Genomic DNA, 21,804 nt, shown 5'->3' with positions numbered 1-21,804 from the left:
CTCCCTCTTGTCTGTGGAGATAGATGCGCAAAGCTGAACAAACTTCATGGTTCAGCTTTTAATAGAAACAGAAATGTTGTTAAATTCCTCTGCCCCTTAGGCAGAGAAATTACCACCTTTTCAGTAAGAACACATAGAAATATACCAGTCATTGGAAGAACAATTGTCACTAATACTGCTCTCTGGACTCCCAGGTTAGCACAGTTTTGTCTGGATGAACAGATAATGTCTTATGGGACATATTTCTCTCAGGACAGGAAAAGATGGTTCCTGGATCTTACCATTGTGATTTGATGCCTTTCTTTAAAAGAAAAGGCAAAAGGAGGAAAATCACACAATGAAACTGTGGTGTTTTTTGTTGTAGTGTTGTGTTTCCCCCACCCCATCTTGTCAGTGAATTTCTAAGTGTTTTGGAAAAAAACCTTGTAGTTTTTCCATGAAAAATTGGCTTTGGAGAGAGTTAAAATTAACATGTCACTTTTCTGTCTTGATAATTGCAACAAGATTTTATGGTAATCTGAAAAAGTAGCGAGAGATATTGTTGGTTTTTGATGTGTGGATAGCATTGAAGATGACCAGTGCTGATGACCAGTGATATGCTGCATTGTAAGTTGTATTTTCCCCATACAGATTGTGTATGTGCTCTGCATGTCCCAGCTTTGTATTGTATTTCTAAACTGTATATAGCCTCAGTACTGTTCTTAAAATGTTTTACTGAGTTTATATGGTGCCTCTATTTAGAAAAGGTGTACTTCAGGAGAAGGGACACGTATCAATTAGTTTGACTTCTTAAAAATAAAATTTTATAGAACATGGCATTTGAGTTTTAAATCACTGGGGCCTGTAACCTCCAAACTGCTATTAAGGCTTTGCTTGGAAGAGCTTCTTGGCTTTTTTGGGAAGGAGGCTGCTTTTACGATTGATGCCACAGTCTGTTTTTAGTATTTGAGTGCAAATGAGGCCATGGGTGAGTCTTGGGAGTCCTCATCTGCAAGTAATTCCTCACTTAGTATGTTTTAGGCTTGTGTGTTGACTGTGTAAGAAGATCCTGCATCCTGTTAGTTCATTGGAATGCACCTGCTTTCCATAGAGCTGATCTCTTTAAATCCAGTTTGGAAGGCCCTTTCCAAATGTAGTGTCTGAAAGACTGAAATGTGACTGTCTCTGTAAAACTGAAGGGATGTATCACCTTAGTCTAAGTCTGGATGGAGAAGAGAGGAAAGAGGAAAAGAACAGCTGCCCTGCCGTGATTAAAAATGCATAAGGTTTTGGAAACCACAATTAAAAAAGGAAAGGTGAATATGGCAGTGCTGGGTGTTGTGGGTTTTGTTTGTTTATTTGTTTTCTTGTTTTGTGTGTGTGTTTTTTTTGATATCAGCAAATCTCCTGACCTCATTTGAATATTTTTCAGCTCCCTTGTTGTCTGTGAGCTTGAATTATACTGCTGATTTAGATGTTTCAGTATGGGCTAATACAGTTGCTTCTAGTCATGCTTCTAGCATCTCTTCTCAAGTTCAGTATGTATGCAGCTAGGTAAGGAGGGACAGAACATTAATGATGTGAGAGGTTTTTTACTTTTTTTTCTAACCCTTTACTAATAAATATTTTGCTTAAATTTTCATTTTATGTTAAATTAAAATCTACCATATAAGTCAAATTCATAAACCACTCCATTTGGAAGTGGCCTGCCATTTTTAAACCTTCAGATCTTTATGTTTGGGACTGAGGAAGTAATTTAATTTTGGAGAAATTTGTCAGGAAAATTTACTATTTTTTTGCTTTGCTTTCCTGTATGGTGTGATCTGCTCACCTTTTTTTTTTTTTTGGCATGTGCACTTAATAGGTTTGTTATTGCTTTAGAGACTTCAGGCATTGGTGATACTGTCTTTTCCCTTAGCTCCTGGTACAGGTTTGAGTCCTTTGTTCTACAGCTTTGAGGTCTCCTGGGGGAAGTGACTTAGTGTGAGTGTGTGTCTGGGGAGGGGCAGAATGCATTTGTTGCTCCCTGGGTTCTTTTTGTAAAGCCAGTTTTGACTTTTCGCAGTCCTTGCACTTGTGGAAACGGGATTATTTTCAGATTTTGCTATAGTTAAGTAAGTTTTATTGAATTGAATAATAGACATATCAATTCAAATATCTCTTTCAAAACATGCTGCTTAAAAGGCTGAGATAGAATAAGAAAATGAGGCAAGGGTAACTATTAAGGATGTATATAGTTACACTTGGAACATAATTTCTCTGTAGAAGATTAGAAAATAGACTGAAAGTTAACATTTGACAAAAAGTCCTCTAAGAGGAAATTCCTACAGGAGAACTTCATTCTTGAGATTAATTAAATGAAAGATTAGAAATTCTCTAGATAGCTGTAAGCTATTTAATAAGACTGAAGTAGGGAATTAAAAGACTCAGTTGTAGTTACCAGGAGAGGTATTGCCTCATTTTTATGATCCTGGTGCTGCCTTCCCCCCCATTACACATGTTCTCTGTCCTTTTACAGGAAAGCCCTATATGCTGCTCTTTCATGCTAGATGTTTTCTGCAGAAGGATTTTCATAAAAAGCATCCCTCTCTGAATAAGGGTGATGTAGATAATAACTTGTTCGGCATTGAAAACACATAACAGTCCTGAGAAAACAAATAAAAGTGCTTTGTAGGAATTATACTAATGAAATGTATATGAGGGAGGAACTTGAAAGAGAAACATGATTAACATCTGAAACTTCAGGTAACATTTAGCCACCTTTGAATAGAACTTATGTTGCCAATAAAGGTACTTCGTAAAATCTCGGGTTTCTATTTCTAAGTTATCTTGATGTAAGCATATTTCAGTCTACTTCTACAGAATTTCTTTTCCTGTGTCTTCCAAACAGATTAATTCTAACTGTTCTGGGAAATTATTTTAGTTACTCTGGTATCTGCAAAAGGTGTTTTCCACTTAATTTTCCCGTGTTGATTCTGAATATGTTTTGCATTCTTCTGTGCCGTGACAATTGTGCGTGCTCTAGCAGTTGTGTAAAATAAGCCATAGACCTGAGTTGTGTTATATCTCCAGAGATCCATCCCTCATCTGAGGGCAGCATGTAATAGCAAATCGTGTCATCATGCTAGGGAGAAAAATGTATAACTGCAAATTATCACTGGATTCCCCAAAATAGAAATAGTTGTTGGAGTTCAGCAGAATTATTGTGCCACGGGTAAATGGGGAAAAATAGGAGAAATGAATCCTTACATTTACCAAGTAGTGCTATTATAATAATTTTAAGCTGCTTCAAGATAAGTTACTGACTGCTTAAGTCATTAAAAAGAAGCACACTCTATGACGAGATTTTTTTTCAGAAGTGTTCATTACTTTCCACTCTTAGGTCTATGAGAAGACAGATGTGGTCTTCAGTGAAAATAAAGATAGACTGATACAGAAGTTCTGAAGGTAAACTTGTTAACGCTATTATTTCTCTGCTGTAAATGGAAAGGCACATTCTAAAAATCTGCTTTTCAGATTTAAATGACTATAATTAGTACTCAGAAAAAGCCACAGTGAAACCTTTTGGCAATGTATAAATATATTTTCATAACATTTAATGTTAAACCATAATACGTTGTCAGATTTCAAAGCAAAACTCTAAAAAGGAAGAGGTGCCCTTCCTAGTGGCCATTTACTGCATTTATAATAAAATTTGTGCCTACATAAAAATTAAAAAGAAGTTGACAAATTAGTGTTACTTTTGTTGTAGCTTCTGAAGTATGGAATTGTGCCTGAAGCTCAATTTGTTATGTACAATTAATAGAAAGCAAATTGTGCTTTAAAGGCCTAACATTTCTGAAGTTGAGGTGGGGTTCCTTGTTAGACAACAGACTCATCTCCATCCAGTTACCTTGTAAATGCTTCTCTGTATTAAGGATGGCATAAAAATGAATGAATGAGGGCATTAGGAACCCAGATCTCAAGCTTTCAACGCACTTCCAGCATTTGCAGAGAATGTTTTATAATATATATATATTCCTAATAACTGTTAACTCATGTGGCCTAAAATGAGTAGGGAATTAGCTTTTCAGAAGTTTGTGTGTTTAGTGTCCATAATATAATTAACATATATTGTATACTCAGATATTTCTATAAACATGCTAAATAAAGTATCTTCATATTGCTATACAGTGGCCAAAAGGATGGAGTGATAACATTTTGAAATTCTAAAACAATAAATCTATGTTTTACGATAGAACATACTTGAAGAGTATCCCAAGATATTTTAAATGATATTTGACAAGCAAATACTAGTGTTCATGCTTCCTCTTCAAGAGGGGTAGGGAAATGTATTTTGTATATTGTTTTTGTATTGGACTTAATAGTTCCTGCCTAACAGCGTTGTACATGCTTGCACTTCAAAAAAATGTTGAAATGTTCTGTTGACTTTTTGAAACTTTTTTTGGCAACACTACGCTTTCCATTTATTTTGTCCCTTGTTTAACAGTTTTTGTGTGTGTTTTCAAAAGCACTTCCATTCACCATTCAAGGAATTCAATAGAATTCTAATAGGAACTGCACATAAATAACTACAGAAATCAATGCTTCAATTCAGCCAAGAGTTTTTGTGACTTCAAAAGCCACAAGAGCATTTATTATTAGTAACATACAATTGACTTTTCTTGTATTATCATTTTGCATAGTGATTTGGTTTTTGCCTCTACAACAAGATGTTTGACAGTTTCATTTGAAAATGATGTATTTACATTTGGCGTTCCAAAACAGTGTAATTTTTATCTTTTCCATGAAGCTCTATTCATTTTAATTTGCGTATTCAGCTCTGTGCAGACATTGTCAGTGAAATATTTGCTGGTGGATTTGTCCTCAAAGGTCAACCAAATGTTAAGCATAGTCTCCTATTCCTGTATTGCAATTAAAATAGTTAAAAAAAAATCTTTAAATAACTTTAAAGAATACAGTTAGATTAATTTTTGTCTGTTCAATTCATATGATGTCAAGCATATCCTCTCCTCTGAAATGCTCAATTTCATGATTATAACAACCACAGAATTAACCAACCTGCGACAGGACAGGGTTCTCTTGGAAGTACTTCCAGCCTTTAGTATTTGCATTACACCTAAGGCTATGTCAGCTGTAGCAATCCTTTTGATCCTGAAGTTTTTGAGTGATTTTTAGAAAGTGAGATGGTCTCAAAGGAAGTTTTTTCATCACCCTGGAAGCTTTAGTAAATTGATGCTTCTTTTCTTTTGAAATAGCCCGAAATGGATAACGAGATGATATGACATGTAATACAGCACTGTGTTTAGGAGTGCTCAATGCCCTGTAAATGGGCCTTTTGAGTGCTGTGCCTTTTGGGCAGCTCTTGCGCACAGGTTCTGTCAGGTAGTTCAGTGTTATCACCTCAAGTGGAAAGCTCATCCAGAAAGAAACTGAGTTTTGTTTTGGTTGTCAGGAGGGTACTCATTGATTAATGTATTTTTCATCATTAATGTTTTATTTTTTGCTATTGCTGATAGTTTGAAAAACAAAGTCAAGTTACTAGCAGGGGCTTTAGCCTTCCTCCACCCTCCTAATCTCCTAATTCCTGCTCACCAGCAGGTCTGGTTCTGTTTGAGGAGGATGAGGTGGTGTTAGGAACTGCTTCATGGAATTTCATGTTGTGAACCCACTGGTGCTGAGACTTGCCACCTACCCCTCCCGTTACCTTGAGGCGCAGATCAGCAGTCCCATCCTCATCTACCTTGTCGTGTGAGGAGGTGCTGGTGGTGTATGTTTGTTTTGGCAACTGAGAAACATTTCAGTGAAGTGGAGAGAGAGGGAAGTAGTGTCTGCCTCTAGTCCTTCCCTCTCCTAACATTTGGAGTGGAAAGACTATGCAGGTTAAACTTCTACTGCACCTTGAGGAAGGTTTTAATGGCTTTGAGGGGGAAGAGAGGCATGATAGAGCATGGTGAGGAGCAAGACTAGTAACACAATGCCATAACTGCGGTTCCATTAGTGTTTAGTGTTGTCACTTAGAATTAGGATTTGAGTGCTGTCATGGTGTTATCTTGAAAAAAAAAAAATAGAGGAAGTGAAGTCAGACCTTCTGTTGGTTCCTCAAAGTTCTTCCCCATTTCCTTTTTCCACTTCTGTCTAATTCAGATTGCATTTGAGTCAGCTGCTTTCACTTCGAATCATATAGTCATTTAGGTTGGAAAAGACCATCAGGATCATTGAGTCCAACCATAACATAACTCTAGCACTAAGAGCCTCATATGTCTTTTAAACCCCTCCAGGGATGGTGACTCCACCACTTCCCTGGGCAGCCTGTTCCAATGCCTGACAACCCTTTCCATGAAAAAAATTTTTCCTAATATCCGATCTGAACCTTCTCTGGCGCAGCTTGAGGCCGTTTCCCCTTGTCCTATCACTTGCTACTTGGGAAGAGAGACCAACAGCCTCCATGCTGCAACCTCCTTTCAGGTAGTTGTAGAGACACTTAATGTCATTCAAGCATCCAGAAAGTTGCTATGCTATTGTCTGCATTTCAACTGACTGATAGGTACACCAAAACCTATCTTACTTTTGTCACTGCAACCTGAAGCTTATTTTAATTTCCCTGGCTGTTCAGCCTTTATAGAACAAGATAATGGAATGCTGCTGACATAATTTGTGAGCCTAATGTCTGAAGTTTATTCAACATGGTTTTCTTCTTGAAACACACTCTAGTCCTTCCTGTGTTCTCATATATGATTAGTATTTGACTGCTACATAAGCCAGAGTGGAAGAAATAATAATGGACATCTAAAAATGATGGTTTTGTAAGAGAAAATGGGTTCTGTAAAGGGGCAAAAAAGGCTTTTTAGATGTCTGAAAGCAAGCATTCCTATGTATTTTTAGGTTTGTGGGTCTTCTGCTTCTTTATGAAACCTAGCTTATGACAGTGAGCAAGACAAACCACATACCTCATGTTTTTCTTGAAACCATTGTGGGTATTATCCATCCCCTCTTGCACAGCTGCTTTTATGTAGCCAATCCCAAATGTATCAGTGGAAAAGAGAAAAACATCTGTAGTTTGTTTTGGATGCAGGAAGGAGAAACAGAAGAGGAAAGAAATAAGTAAAAGAGATGGGGAAGACAGGGAAAGAAACAGTTCCCAGCTCTTGCAAGTAGTTGTCGGAAAACCTGAAGCATGGAGGTATTAAAATTTATTATTGGTACAGAGGAACAAAGACTTCATTGCTTGATCCTGCATACTATGTTTTGTAGCTCTACCCTATGACTGTTTGGAACTGGTTGAGGTTCCTTATACCTGGTTTGTAGAACAAGTGGCTAGAAATTTACCTCAGAGGAAAAAATATGGTCCTAAATTTGGAGCAGATTCTTCTCTGACGGTCTGATTTACTGTATTTTGTACTTGTCATTCCATTTCTATAAGTGCTTTCTTCTGCCTGCTTCTGTCTGTGGGTGTTGCTCTCTTCCATATCATTAAAAAAAAAAATATCTAATATCTACTTGGTATTAAACTTAGGCTTCTTAATGAATACTCCATCAGCTATATATGGAGAGAAAATTGTGTTTCAAGTGCTTGAAAACTATAATACATACAATTTTTGCAGTCTTGGGTGAAGCAACCTGAATTATTTCTGTTTTATCATTGTTGTGCATTTTCAAATATTTGATTTTGGTTCTGCTTGGAACTGGAACAGTCTCTTGACTGTTCTTAATTGGCTTGGCTCTTTTCTGGAAGCTTAAAAATGAATCCATTTGAGCTTTTGCAATACTGAGCAGCATGAGAGAAGGGCCTTCATCTGTCCTGCGGACTGTGCGCCTGACTGAGCATCCTCATAAGTGGAATTCCCTCTCTACAACAGCATGACATAGTTGGTTTATGTTTGTATCTTATGACCTACTAAAAATACTCTTTCCTTCCCACTTATCTTCTAAGATCCTCCTCTGCATAATTGGTTTATGCCACTTTGTATGCAATTCCTGTGTTTTTGCAGGGGATTATGCCTGCTTGATAGAGTATAGGTATTGTCCAAACTTATAAAAGAAAGGTATGTTTTCAGGAAATAGTTTTCCAACTACATTTTTAAGAATAAATGTTATTCTTATGTGCTGAAGATACAAATGACACAATGTGGTTTGTGGTCCCGCTCCGTAAATTTACACTTGTGTTACTGGGAATGAAGGAGATCTTATCTAAATTTCAGTAAATGACTGATACAGTGCCTATGAGGGGTTGTGAAAATGACTGGGATTAGTAGAGAGAGCATACTTAGGATCAGAAGCTGACCAAAGAGAAGACTGCAAACAGTTACACTGTAAGAGCAACTAATAGGATGGAGAAAGATTATTAGTCATGCTTTTCAAAAATTAGTCTTGAAATTAATCGTGTCTCATTGCATTCATTAATAACCTTGGTGAAAGAATTATGTCTCTTCTTATTAAAAACTGTAGATAATGCAGAGTTCAGAACATTTTTTTGGTATTTCAGAGGTCTGGATTATTCTGTAGGGAAAATAAGAAAAACTCATAGATTTGAGTACTAAAAGAATCAGTACAATTTAATAATGCCAAATCAAGTATTGAAAGCATAAAACCATTTCTTTTGTTTTAGGAATCATTAATTTCTAAGTAGGAGAGTAATGGGGGAACACTGCTAGTAATGTAAATAACAGCTGGGCTAACCCACCAAAGAGGTCCACTGTCAGAGCAGGAGTACCTGATAGTTGCTGCACCTGAATTGCATTGGCTAATGATGCTTATTACTGGCTTGGATAACAAGAACTGGGGATAGTGTGTCCTAAATTTCACGCACAGCACCAGCGGGGGCTGATTGTGGATATGTTTGGTAAACTTGTCAAGGTAAAATAAGGTCAAATTCATTAGTGTCTGTAGAACATAAGTGTGTTGTAATATGTATGTAGGAAACTATTTTATAAGTAGTACATAAATCTTTTAAAAGTTTAGAATGTTTCTGGTGTGCAGTTGTTTGAGACTTCCTTTCTGTATGAGAATACACCTGGAAACTAGAGTTTTGAAATGTCTTAGTTTTTTTAAATGGAATTACATAAATTTGATTCCAATTCATAAGACATGTTTACGATTTTAATATATGTATTAGAAACTTAGTTCTAACAGTAATCTATGTTATAGGTGGATATCCTGGTTTACTAAGTTTATGGCAACAAACTGAAATAATGGCCTCTTCAGGAGATCTGTGCTGAAATCAGCTGAGGTCGTAAGAGAAATTCTAGTTCTATCCCCATTTCTGTGAAAAAGAATGCTGTTACTCAGTGCCCTGTTAGGGCAGATAAAAGGCTGATCAACGCAAACAGCTGGATTTGACTGTCAGATGGTATAGTGTGGCAGTAAAACTAATTGCAGCTCTCTCTTAAAATTTGTGTCTTAGTTCAGATTTACAGCATTTATAATAAGATTATTGTTATGCTTTTTTTTTTTTTAATGTTTGGAAAAAATAGGAAGGGAAAAAAACCTATTTGTTTCTGAGCAATTGATGTAATTTTAGTAATTGTGAGGAGTAAATAATGTTCTTTCTAGTCTTTGATACATCTAGTCCAGTCACTGGTCTGGCTGTCTAAAACACATTTTCAGGGCCCACAGTGTGTCAAGCTGAGCTGACCATATGTGTTTTAAACCTTACGGATGTTTGAAAGGCTTTTGGTGTCAATGTAAGTTGTGTATACCAACAGGATTTCTCATAAAGTATTGTGCATTATAGTTAAATTCTGAGTTGCCTTTCCTTTAGGATTGCTGTTTTGCATTATGTTAGAGAAAGAAGAGAGAAAGAAAAAGATGGTTTAGAGTTTTAGTAAACTGGATTGAAACCCAAACATCTGAACTGATTTGCCTTGAGCTTTTGGGGGAGGCATCCTTTAGTTTTTTCTTTCTTTCGGAGTCCTTTATGTGTTTAAACATCTTAACTACTATCAAAATACATGGGAACACAGAATATCAATGTGTATAGAACAGGTAAGAAGTGAATATATTTCATGTGATAATTCAGAAATTTTACATGACTTGGGTTCCTAAGCACTTACAGCAGTTGTGGAAAATAAATTTAAAGTATTATTTCAGTGTCAATCTCTGCGTTTGTTTTAGAAAGAAAACATAGGTTTCTAAATCAGGTAAATAGTTTTGAGGAGTTAATTTGCCATCTGAAAGGCATCTTACAAGTTGTAACCTAAAACTAAGCTGTCTAGTAGATAGGTGCAGCTAAAAATATGTAGGGATCTTAATGCTTCACCTTCCCACAATTAAACATTCGCTACTGTGTGTAAATATTTTTCTTCTGTAGCAATTACTGTTTCAAGACCTAGAATGATGCCTGGTGTAATAAATTCCCAGAAGACATTGACGCAACCACGCGTAGTTAAGCCTGTGTCCCCTCTTCTCATTTAGTATAGCAGTAATACATCCCTTGAGCACTGTATATCCCTTTGAAGCAAAGTTCTCTATGTCTATGCGGATTCCTAAATGTGTTTTTTAATGAAGTTATTCTAAATGTTATTAATGCTTTGCCTTTTCAGAGAAGCGTATATATTCGCTGATGTGTTAAGGGTTGTGTTCATACATCAGAACCTTTCTGAACAGTAATATTATCATATTAGATTTTCACTTACAAAGGTTTTGGCCCTTACTGTTGAGAAGAGAAACTTAAGAGCATATGTATAGGTGATGCAGCTCCCCGAACCTGTAGGGAGCCTGGCGTGGTTCCTGGAGGCTGATTGTTTCATCCATTTTCATTGCCTTTGCCCTCCTAGTTCCAGTGCCACTATCTCAGTACTTGTAATGTCCTGGTGTAGCCAGGGTGTGATAGATCCGGGTTCTCATTGCTGATGTCGGCTAGTGGGTTTTTGACTAGCATGGCACAGCAGAAGCAATTGTAGGCGCAGGTTAATATCTAGGATGCTGCATTCAAATAACAGTTACAAACAGCTGATAATGACAGAAGTTTGAAGGGAAGGAGGAGATCCTGCTTTATCTCTTCCTTCTGCTGTTTCTTTTCTGCTTTACCCACAGCTGGGCATTCGTACAGGACTTGGGAGTCCATCCCTGTACAGTGACATGGTATTTTGAGGTAGGAGGAGGTGTATTGTCAAGCAGCTACATAATCAACTTGGCCTTGCCTACTCCACTCCCTACAGCCTGAGTTGAAAGTCTTATACCAATTATATTAAATGCACTGGAATGAAATTCTTCATAGCAGAATATCTTTAATCTCTCTTTTACTTTCATATATCAGAATATCATGCTTTGTCTTTTATTGGCAAAACTGTCAATGGTTATTTTCATTATGTGTTTATCTATTTGGACTTGGAGATCTGCAGGATAAGAAAAAATGACTGTGCATTAAAAGTCTAGATTCCAGCAGTATTCTGGCAAGTGGTAAAATTGAACAATAGAAACTTAAGTGAAAGTTTCTGCCAGAGAGACTAATTGTAGAAAAGTGTATCAGCGCCAATTATAGCAGGAAAGTCTGTCTTTCTGAAAGGTCTGCCAGAGTCATTGATGGAGATAAAATCCAGTCTTTCCTCAGCTGCTTTGTGTGATTGTGTGCCAAAGATGATATACTAAAGGGTTCATATAGACTTTTATGGGGTTTAAGGATTGCTTGTTAACTAGAATAAATTTTTCCTTTGGATTGCATAAATTAACCTTTCTTGTAACAATTTATCTTTTGTTTATGTATTATTGTTCCTTGTTCATTTGTACTGTCATCATCATTCTTTCCCCGCCCCTTGTGCCATAGTAACTTTTCATACCATGGGGAGAAAAATTCTGCATCAAAACGACTGGCACAGCACTGCAGATAAGACCCTGAGTGCTGTGTTGGGTCAAATTAAAGATCCAGAACCCAGTAATTCTGACAGTGAAGAATAACAGGGAGAAGTATAAGACATAGGTCATGTATACAGTGAACCTTCCTTGGTGTAGCCACATAGGAGCTGTTATAAATCAGTTTCCTGGGTTTGTTTAGTTTTAATATGTATGTGCTGAAGGTTATAACTTTTATTCTGTACAAGATGTAACTATTTTTAAATGTTCATGGTAAACCCAAAGGCGTTTCTGGTGTTTTTCAGGCAATGAAGTACTAGACTAAAAAAAAAAAAAAAGAGCAAGCCACTAGTGTGTTGTCTTTTAAATAGAGTGCATTGTATAAGCTTTAGTGTTCATAGCAAAAGAAAGAACAAGCATAAATTTGAAATAGTGAGATTCATGTTGTTAATACATATGGCATGTAGTGATTATAAAAGACCTTAATCTAATGCCAGTACCTGATAAGAACAGCAAGAGATGTATGACCAGTGTGGGCTGCTGCCACTGACTCACTGTGTAATGACAGGCAAATTACTCAGTTTTGTGCATCTCATTCTACTCCTTTATAAATCAGAAATATTGTTTCTCGGTAAAACTCTTTGAGATCCTTGGATAAAAGGAGATTATTTCTTTGTACGCCTACTGAGTATATAAATTGGAAGTGAGAAAGTGCAGCAAATACCAGGCTCTATGTAAGCCTTTTACCAGTACAGACACAGTAAGATGAGTCTTGATGCTCAATATGGATTGTATTAAAGCACCTTGTACTCGAGAACACCTCTGTAAAGTACAAGCAAAACGAAGGGGTTAGGTCAGACTTGGCACTTGAGTTTGTGTTCTGTTCAAGCCTTTTTATAGTTAACTAGAGCTCCAGTGAAGCTTCTGACGTGTGTATTGATAACCACCATACCATTTTCTTTGATACATCGGATACTGTACTACCTTCAGATGAAATAGCGCAGTAAGCCTTTTAGGGCAGTTTTCTGTCAAATTCCATCACCTCTTTCACATTAAGTCTTTGACTATGATTTATCACTGAGTCTTCATAATGTTTTGGGAAACTTGACCTTTTCAGAATGGTGTGTGTTAACACTATAGTCTTAATGTTTCCCCTGGCACCTCCTGAAACAAAATTCAAATTAGTGATTCAGACACCACAAAACAAATCACATGCCACTTGTTTCTTCCCAACTATTCTTCATTGTCATTGTTTGTTGTATTCTATGCAAGTCCTTGTGTATTCTGTGGTGAAAGAGACCTAAATAATGAAGGCGATTTTAAGGATGGTCAGTAGCAGATAAGTAGACAAATGATGCAACAGTTTTAGGTATACACAAAAGATGATATTTCATCCATTAACTACTGTAGCTATCAACCTATTTTATCCAGTTGTGTTCTGCCCCAAATTCAGTAAATACACAGTCTAAAACCTCAGTTTTGAATTTCTCTTTACATTTTCCTCCACCTTTTCACCATTTTCTATTCTTTTATTCTTCTCTTGAAATTGCTTTTACCAAAATGAATGGTCTTCACTTGGCTGGATGCTAATACATTTACTTGCCTTGTTTTTCCTTGTTTTGACCACAAAAGAAGCAGTTTCCTCCCTTCATGGCCACCTGCCGTCTTCCTTGTGCTGCTGTAGCTCTTATGCCGCTGCACAGTGAACCATATTGGGGAACTGGTCTGACTGAATCAGAATTTTGCCAGAATTGTGTTGTTTCTTAATTCCCCGCTCTGGTTTACCATATGGCTGTACAAATGGCTAAGTCAGCAGTAGGGAGAGGATGATGCAAAGCTGGAAGAGGGTGGCCAGACTCAGGAGTGGGTTAGGAATGCCGCTTTAGCTAGCGATGCCAGGCTATGTCAAAATAAAGAGTTCATCAGAGTAAAGTCTAATTGTCTCCGACGTGATCATGTCTCCTACTTCTGGAAATCCTGGTTTCTGGTGTGTTTTTCCTTAATCTCTCTAATTCTCAGTCATATTGTATAACTGTATTTTCCAAAGTTGCTTATTTCTCTCTTTCTTATAATAAGTGATCAATATCAACATCAGTAGACACCTCTATTTCTCAGTGTGTACAGGAGGTGGAACCTGTCATCCTCAGGGTATGTTGAAAACCTCTTATTTAAACTATTTGGGTAGGCATCATTAGTCAAACCTGTGCCATCATTTGGAGATGCCTGTTATATAATTAAGATAAGGTTTAGACTGATAAGCTGTTGGAGTTGAATATGTATAAGTTTCAAAAGAATTATTTAAATCAGTAGTTTTCCAAGGCAGCACAGTCTGATACCAGTCTACTGTGAAATTTTAAAGACTTAAGCCATTTTGTTAGAATCATTGATGACAAAAAAGGTGTGATACAACCTTGTCTGCTTCCACAGTGTCTTTCCAGCAGGGACTGGATACCTTCAAAACACATAATTTTGTGTTTCATTTCCCTGGAATCAGAAGGCACTCTTTGTCTGTAAACAAATGCACTAAATAATTCCATCCTTTTCATTAGGCTGTGGAGATGCCCTTTCACTTATCTGCAATCACGTTATTAATAGCAGCATAAAAGTGTGGGGTGTTTTGTTTGTTTGGTTTTGGTGGAGGAGGGTATGGCACATTTTACTCTATAGCTATTAAACCACTTCTGAAATAGTGAAATATACATCTGAATCTATTACCTGCAAAGCTGGGCATTTTTAGATCTGAGCTTAGTTTAAGGCCCACAAAGAATATGAATTCACATTTAAGTCAAATTCTGCATTTCCCCCCCAAGTGCCAGGTAAATAAACATTCTGGCTCTATCTGAAACTGTATGTAATGGTGCATCTGCATGTGTTTAAGTCTCAAAATGTTTCATCTAACTTAACAATATCTTTTTGTTGTTTTTAAAAAAGTCAGGTAAATTATGTTCCTGCTGTTCTTTTATTTGCTTGGAAAAAATGTAACGGAAAAAGCAGCATTGTTTAGCAGCATGATCACACCATTGAGACAGCTTCTGCAGCCTGGCTTTGATACTCAGTTGTGGACGTCCGTTCAGAAAGGAATGGTATTAATTGCCATGGTCAATCATATGAGCTATATAGTTCATCGTGTTGTCAGTGTTTTTTTTCTGGCTATCACAATCCTGATTATTGGCTTTTAAAATTTCCATTTATTTGTAGGACAAAATGATCAGTCTCTGATTCTTTCAAAAATCAAACCACAAAGACAAAAATTGGAGCTTAATGCACAGAAACAAACATGAGTTTGCTTTGGCTACAGATGATCAGTCAGTATTAGGCTTTTTCAGTAAACAGGTCACTTTGCAAACTTTGATACCAGAATTAGATGCACTGCCCTGATGAAGGTGAACTGTTGAATTCTAGTCTCTTGAAGTATAATCCCAAATCAGAAATGGAAAGCAGACTGTTCTGTGGCATGTAAAATGTAAATAAATATGCCTTTTTGTGGGTTTATGTCCCATGATCTCTACACCTCCCCCCAAAATATCCAAAGGCCCTACTACGTGTGCACTCGGGGAGCTGATGCCTGTGTCATAAGGCTGGCAGTGTTCCCCTGCCTGAGAGCTCTAACTGTCGCCTTTCTACTATTTTCAGTAGTCATGTAATGTTTTTTTAGCCTGCGTCCATTCTTTGCTGCTGCTGCTAAGATGGGTCCTACCACACACACTCTTTTCCCTGAGCCCTTGAACACTGTTCTCTTTACCCTGCTGAAGGGAAGACATGATCTTCATTCAGGAGTTGCTCCAGATTCCTGAGGTAATATTTTTCTTGAATTGCTGCCAGCGGAGATAGCAGTTGTGTTCTCTTTAGCTAAATGTTGCTGTCAAATAGTTTTCTATTTCTCCCCTGCTGCCTTGCCTAGATTTTATGTACTTCCATAGATGTCGTATTTTTATTTGTAAGTGTTCTGAAAACAGGCATTTAAGTAAAGGCTCTCTGGTCTCCCATAACTCTGATAAAGTTATTCTGGAAAACCATTTTGTATTCTCTTTTATTCTCTATCACATTCAATAGAAAACTGAAAGGAACCTGGTGAAGCTAATAAAAAAAGGAAAACACGCTATCTACAAAAGTGAATTTCAGATAAATATTCAAACAACCATAACTTTAAGATCTTTCCTATCCCTTGTGATTTAGACTAAAAATTCAACAGTCCATGGAATTGCAAGATGAGATGTAAGAGCCAGGTTTGCCTTATTATTAAAACTTGCCATGTAATGGTGGTGTGGCTACTCCTACTTCAGCTGTCGGGATCTTCCTGTATCATATTTCAGAGAAGTGTAACAGCAAGTTTACAAAGTGGCTTAATAGAATATATAGTGGCAAAAATACTAGTGGTTGTTCATTGATGTAAGTTATTTTGCTGTAGTGACCACCATGTGCCAGAGAGATGTGCATGCAGTGTAGCCTATGTATCTGTTAAAAAACAAAGCCTACCACAAAGTATGCATAAGCTGTGGGTTTAGGTATCTGTGCTCTTCAGTTACTTATTTTGATGAGATTTTTCTGCACTTCCATGAGCTCTGTCAGCACTTGTTCAGTGTAGTTGGCACCTCTTCCTTTCTCTCATTTTTTTTTCCAGCAGATTTTCTTAGAGAAAGGCGGATGATCTAACACTGTGAAGAAATTCTAATTTGCGTTTCTCTTTATATACTTACAGAGGACAGATGGACACGTCTGTTATTTAATAATGCTCATGTTCTTCATAAAGAATCAGAATAGCTCCTAGCAGTCTGCCTGCTTGTCAGTAGCAGACACAAGCTTCTTGCTGGTTTTGTGTTAAATAACAAGGATTTCTGCTCTCTAGGCTTCAGCTTTTAGAGTTTAAGACCAGCACATTGTTGGATGGGCATTGTAGATTCCTCATACTCCTGGCTGCTGAGAAGTTGTCTTTTTTTTGAGAGAGACTTTTGGGTGACCTCTGGTAAATAAACACGCTGTGCTTGTTCTCAGAGAACGGGAGATACTTTTCAAAAGGAAAAGGTGGTAGTGTTAATAAACTCTTTATAATTGCTTCTTTCTCTGATGCACATAACATCATGCTCATTCTTTAAGAAATTGCTAGAGCATCCCAACACCAGCTCCTGAATCTGGAAAGGACAGGCTTTGTTTCATTTATTTCCTCTGAATAGTCAGAACTGAAGCACACTCAGATATTCCTCAGCTTGCTTTCTGGGCCACCCCACCATCACCTAACACTGAAGGAGTGGTATAGTGCAGGACCCAAGCCACTTGCTGTTTCGTGAGCAGTGGGTAATATTCCAGGCAGCCTCAATAATTGAGCGATCCTGCTGGGGCCAGCTCTGTCTTGTTCCCTGGCTTCACAGACTTCAGCTTTGGACCTGCTAGCACTGATTTCAGAAGAGAGGACTTTTCCAGCACTGGACAAAGCTGGGACTTCCCAAACCTTTACAATAAAGGGACCCGTTGATCTGTGTTTCTGCTCTGCAGCTTCCTGGAGCCGCAGAAACCTTCCCTGTCGTGCATCACTGGGGTCTCCTTCCTGGGATCTAGGGAATAAATTGTATTCTGTCATTGTACCTTTCCACAGAAGATTTCAACAATTTCATGGTAGGCCAGGATGTTATTGATGTTACTTGGTTTCACAACAGTTCTGATACTGTTGAACTCTGATACTGGCAGCCCATTTCAACAACTACATGTTCAGATCTAGATGACTAGTCAGTATTGACCAGCCCACAGTGACAGATGGTTGCTGAAGTGTATTTGTTCTGAACTCAGTATTGCTGATGCTGGTATGGCGGTTTGAGTTCAGAAGGCATAATCTGGATTTTGTAGGCTAGAGTGCTCTCCCTGTTCATAGTGTAAATGGAATGTATTCAGACCTCCTTTGTACGCTATGAAAGAATGCAGTTTCTATATCTGCTACAGATTTATTATGCTGTAATGAGAAAAGGATCCTCTCAATTTCATGAGTTGATTTTTTTTTTGCCTCTTCATAATGTGGCAAGCTTGGTCATCTCTGTCACAGGTTCTCTTATTATATCAGGAAGGAATTAACTGGAAAACCAAAGTAAGTGGCTGGTGGTTTGGTTTTGGCTTGGCATTCAGTCTTCATGAGCTGTCTCCTGCATAATTTTCAACATGAATGAAGCTTATTGCTATCTCAGTTTGCCACTGCATTTTTGGATGAGTGTTTCCCTATTTGGGAAAATATCTCTTTTGAACATCTGTGGGAGCACGAACCAGAGCTTTGTGCCCTCAGCTGAGTGTGGTACCACCGTGCAGGATGCTACTCTGCAGAAAAGTGCTCCTGTTGCTTTCTCCTGTGACTCCTGCAGCTGCTTCCAGGGAAACTGGGCTGAGCTGCAGAGCAGCTGTCAGGGGAAAGTGCACGTGAATAGACATTGGAAAATAGAACACCCCGGGTACTTGGTTTCTTTGTTAATGTGCACATTCCATATCCTGCCATATGTCCCTCTTCTTAAGCCTTTTAATTCTGGGATGTTATAGGTGATGCCTTCAGAAGTGCTCCAGTAGTGTTGGACTGCATGCCTGCTGTAAAACACAGTTAGAACAAATTAACAAACCTTTTTTTTTTTTTAAATTTCTGTTATGGTAATGTTAGTGTTAATACAGTGTGGAAAAATTAACTGAAATCAACAACAACAAAAGAAGACCATTTGGGTTTATCCTTTATAGTGGTATTAAATGAGGCTCAGGAATTTCTTATCTAAACCCTGAGAACCTATCTTCACAGCAGTTGGGAGGAATAATATTTTACATAGGCAATATAAATAAAATGTGCTTCTAAGATAATATACTTTAGCTATTAGCTTAATAGGTTTTTAGCTTAACCTATTTTTTTTTTTTTTAAGGATATGAATTCTAGATAATGAAAAAGCATTGGAGTAAACAGTCCAAGGCATTATTACTGATGCTGCCTTATAACAAAAGGAGCCACACATTAGCATAATTTTTATTATATTGGGGTTTTTAACCTCCAAGGTAAAGAATAGTGATTCGCTGTATGAGATAGAAGTTTCACTTTCTGTCACATAATGCAGAAGGCAGCAAATAGTTTGGAGAAGCTCAGATTAGTTATAAAAAAGGGCCTAAAGAAAAGGGTGTAAGAAAGTGATTAAGCCTGACTGCAGAGGCACATGAATGAAAAGAGTTTTTAAACAAAATGCCCAAGAGGAGCAGTGCAGGTGTGCTGGCTCAGAGGGCTCATCACTTTTTAGTGCCATCTTTGCAGATTCAGTCTTCCTTCTCAATGCACTTTGTGTAATATTTTCACTTTAAATAAAAACTGAATGTGATCTTTTTATCCTCTGAGTAGCTCTTCACACTTGATAGAAACTGTAAATTTTCTTCTCGTTTAATGTATCAGAAAACTGAGCTACTGGGAAGCTCTATCGTGTCACTGTCAACATGTTGGTGCATGTTGAGAATAGACTTGTACTTAATCAGTTTTCCTGCAGGAATTTATCTTCTCCTGAAAGTCTCTTTTTTGAAGGAGGTCGCCCATAAGCATTACAGGCATTGAATTAATTCTGTTGGTGAAGATGATAGAAAATTGAGGCAGAGCAAAGTTCTGAAACACTAAATTAAATCAAAATTTGTGCATCTAGGAGACTGTTAGGGAAAGTCGCTTGAATATGCAGATTCTTTACAGATTTTTCTGATTGGTTTGGGAATCTTTCTGCACCTCATGCTAAAATCTGTGAAATCTAAAAGCCCTTTAATGGTTGTTGGTAATGCTGTACAGATAGTTATGCTGCCCTCCATCCTTTCCATTCATAACCATGTGGAAAGTATCTCAGCAGAGTGCATCAGGCACCTTGCAGCTGTGGTGCTGACTATAGATGGTACCTGATATCTCTCTTTTAAGCTTTGGACCAAACTTGGGCATGATTCTTGGCACTTGGCTACAGTTTTTCTTCTTGACTCCAGGTGTTACGCGTCTGGTTTTTTTTATGGTTTTTGGGGATGTTTTGGTAATTTCTATTGCAGTTCCATCTTCTGTACCCACCCCAAAGGAGTAGGGGCCTGAAGTAGGGAAGACAAGAATGGGATAGGCGAGAGAGAAATTGAAAAGTGATTAGAGAAATGGGCATAATGTAGAGAAGGGAGTCGTAAAGGGAATTGAAGAGTTACAAGGAGGACTGTTAGAGCCTTGAAAAGTGAAGAAGGGAGGTGGAGGAGGTCTGAAATAAATGAAGGAGGGGAATGGTACAGAACTGATGGTTTCAGTAACAAATAATTATCTTTATAGTTTCAGCAAGGCTACTGCATCAACCTGTGAATCTGTAACCATCAGCTTGCGAATGTGGCCCATGTTTATACCTGCTTTTCCAGAGAAAACAACAGGAACAAGAGCCAGGCTATTTTAAGATTACTTAATTAGTATGTTATTTAAATTACCTAATGATGCCTAATGACTTTTACAGGACTATTAGTAGCTACATTTATGTGTCTGAAAACATAAACTTAACAATATGCTATCTCCACTGTCAACTGTTACCTATTCTTTCTTTCAGAAATGATAATGTGTACTTGCTAAGACAAAAAGTCTTGCATTTGATGTGAAATATTCATAGAAGAATGGTTCTGCCAAGAGAGACCATATCTGTCTTTACAGAATGAGAAAATATACTGAGAAAATTTTCTTCTTTATGTTATCAACTTGATAGTAATTTTTGTTTGTCGTGGTATTCATAAAAGTAACTTAAATACTCATTATTGTAACTTGTTTTTATTTCTTTGCAAGTCGGTGCTGATACCTTTAACTATAAGAGCTGTAGCCTTTTATTGCAACTTCATTAACTCCTAATATAAGCAAGAATTGTAGTGGGAAATTTTAGAACTGCACTTTCCTTTAAATAAAAGATAAACGCTCTTTTAGAGCACTAGTGATGAACTTTTTCTCTAAGGACTGTATGTAACTTCAGGATGACTGACACCAGGTTGAATTCTAGATGTTCCGTCCTTCTCCCATCATCAGTCTCTTGGCGTTGTTCAGATGGAGACACTGCACAGATTCACGTATGTGCTCTGTATTTTGAGAGGTTTGTTGTTTTTTCCACAGTAGCTTCTGTTCCCTTTTAGAAAAGGGAAGTGAATCTGTCCCAGAATGTTGACTGCTTGGCAGTTGAGCAGAAGAAAGTTTTCAATGATGGCCTCAAAAGAAAGGTATTTAAGGAAGCGATGATTTTATTTGCTGGCAGCTTCCCTTCCACTTTCATATCAAACAGCAAAAATATTGGTTCTCACCTTTACCGAAAGGATAAGAAGCTGGGAAACTTGGGTACATTCTCCAAGTATTTTTCTTGGTGGGGATACTTAAATTTATCACTTTTGTCAAAAGATTTGAATCTTTTTGGCTCTACAGGTTTGGAGGAATTTCAGTTTCTTTGTCAGAAATTCGCATCTCCATATACTGTGCACACAGAAGTGTGGGTTGCTTAGTGCATACAGATCTTAGAGAACTGAAATGCTGTGCAGAAATGTGCCTGCTTATTGAGTCCTTTACTGTGTTTGGCATGGACCCCAGTTACACCTGAGGAAGTTACTTCCTAGATTTAAGAACTGCAGCATTGTTTTCATGCTTTCCTTTGGCTGTGAGGAGTTATTGCACTGTCTTTGGTAGGGGTTTTGGGTAAATGTCAGCTGTGTACATAATAGCTTGTACTGAATTTCCAAATGTTAAAGGCCTACTATCATAAAAGTACATTGAGTTGTCATATTGAGACACCTGTCAGATAGCTTTGGAGACAGAATTTCACCCCTGGTATAAAAAAGCAAAATATGGTAGCAGGGTGAGTTTTATACTGTGACTGTTGTTTAGGTCGTCATTGCAAATCAGCTATTCTGTGTGCTCTTTACATGCTTTTGGAAATTGTGGTATTGTGGATAAGTTTGTTTTTTCTTGCAGATTTATATTACCTTTTTATTTTGACTATGAAATCCCTTTCTGGCATTGTAGCCTACCAACTTTGCTGGAAACATGCTCACTAAGCCTTGCGTTAGGTC

General features: G+C 37.5%; 1 protein-coding gene across 2 annotated transcripts in view; it reads left to right on the top strand.

Annotated features, from left to right (window-relative positions):
* PTPN4 (protein tyrosine phosphatase non-receptor type 4) overlaps nt 1-21,804 on the top strand; it is a 116,922-nt gene that overhangs the window by 6,074 nt on the left and 89,044 nt on the right. Inside the window, exon 2 of one of the 2 annotated variants that reach the window (XM_065070612.1) lies at nt 3,362-3,426. The exons of the other annotated variant lie outside the window; for it this stretch is intronic. The gene's annotated coding sequence lies outside the window, so the exon portion shown is untranslated. The remainder of the gene's footprint in view (nt 1-3,361; nt 3,427-21,804) is intronic. 2 annotated transcript variants of the gene reach the window in all.

Source organism: Columba livia, chromosome 7 (assembly GCF_036013475.1).
Source record: "Columba livia isolate bColLiv1 breed racing homer chromosome 7, bColLiv1.pat.W.v2, whole genome shotgun sequence".
NCBI classification, from domain to species: domain Eukaryota; kingdom Metazoa; phylum Chordata; class Aves; order Columbiformes; family Columbidae; genus Columba; species Columba livia.
Note: the sequence above shows the minus strand (reverse complement) of the source record. Positions and strands in the feature narration are given on the sequence as shown.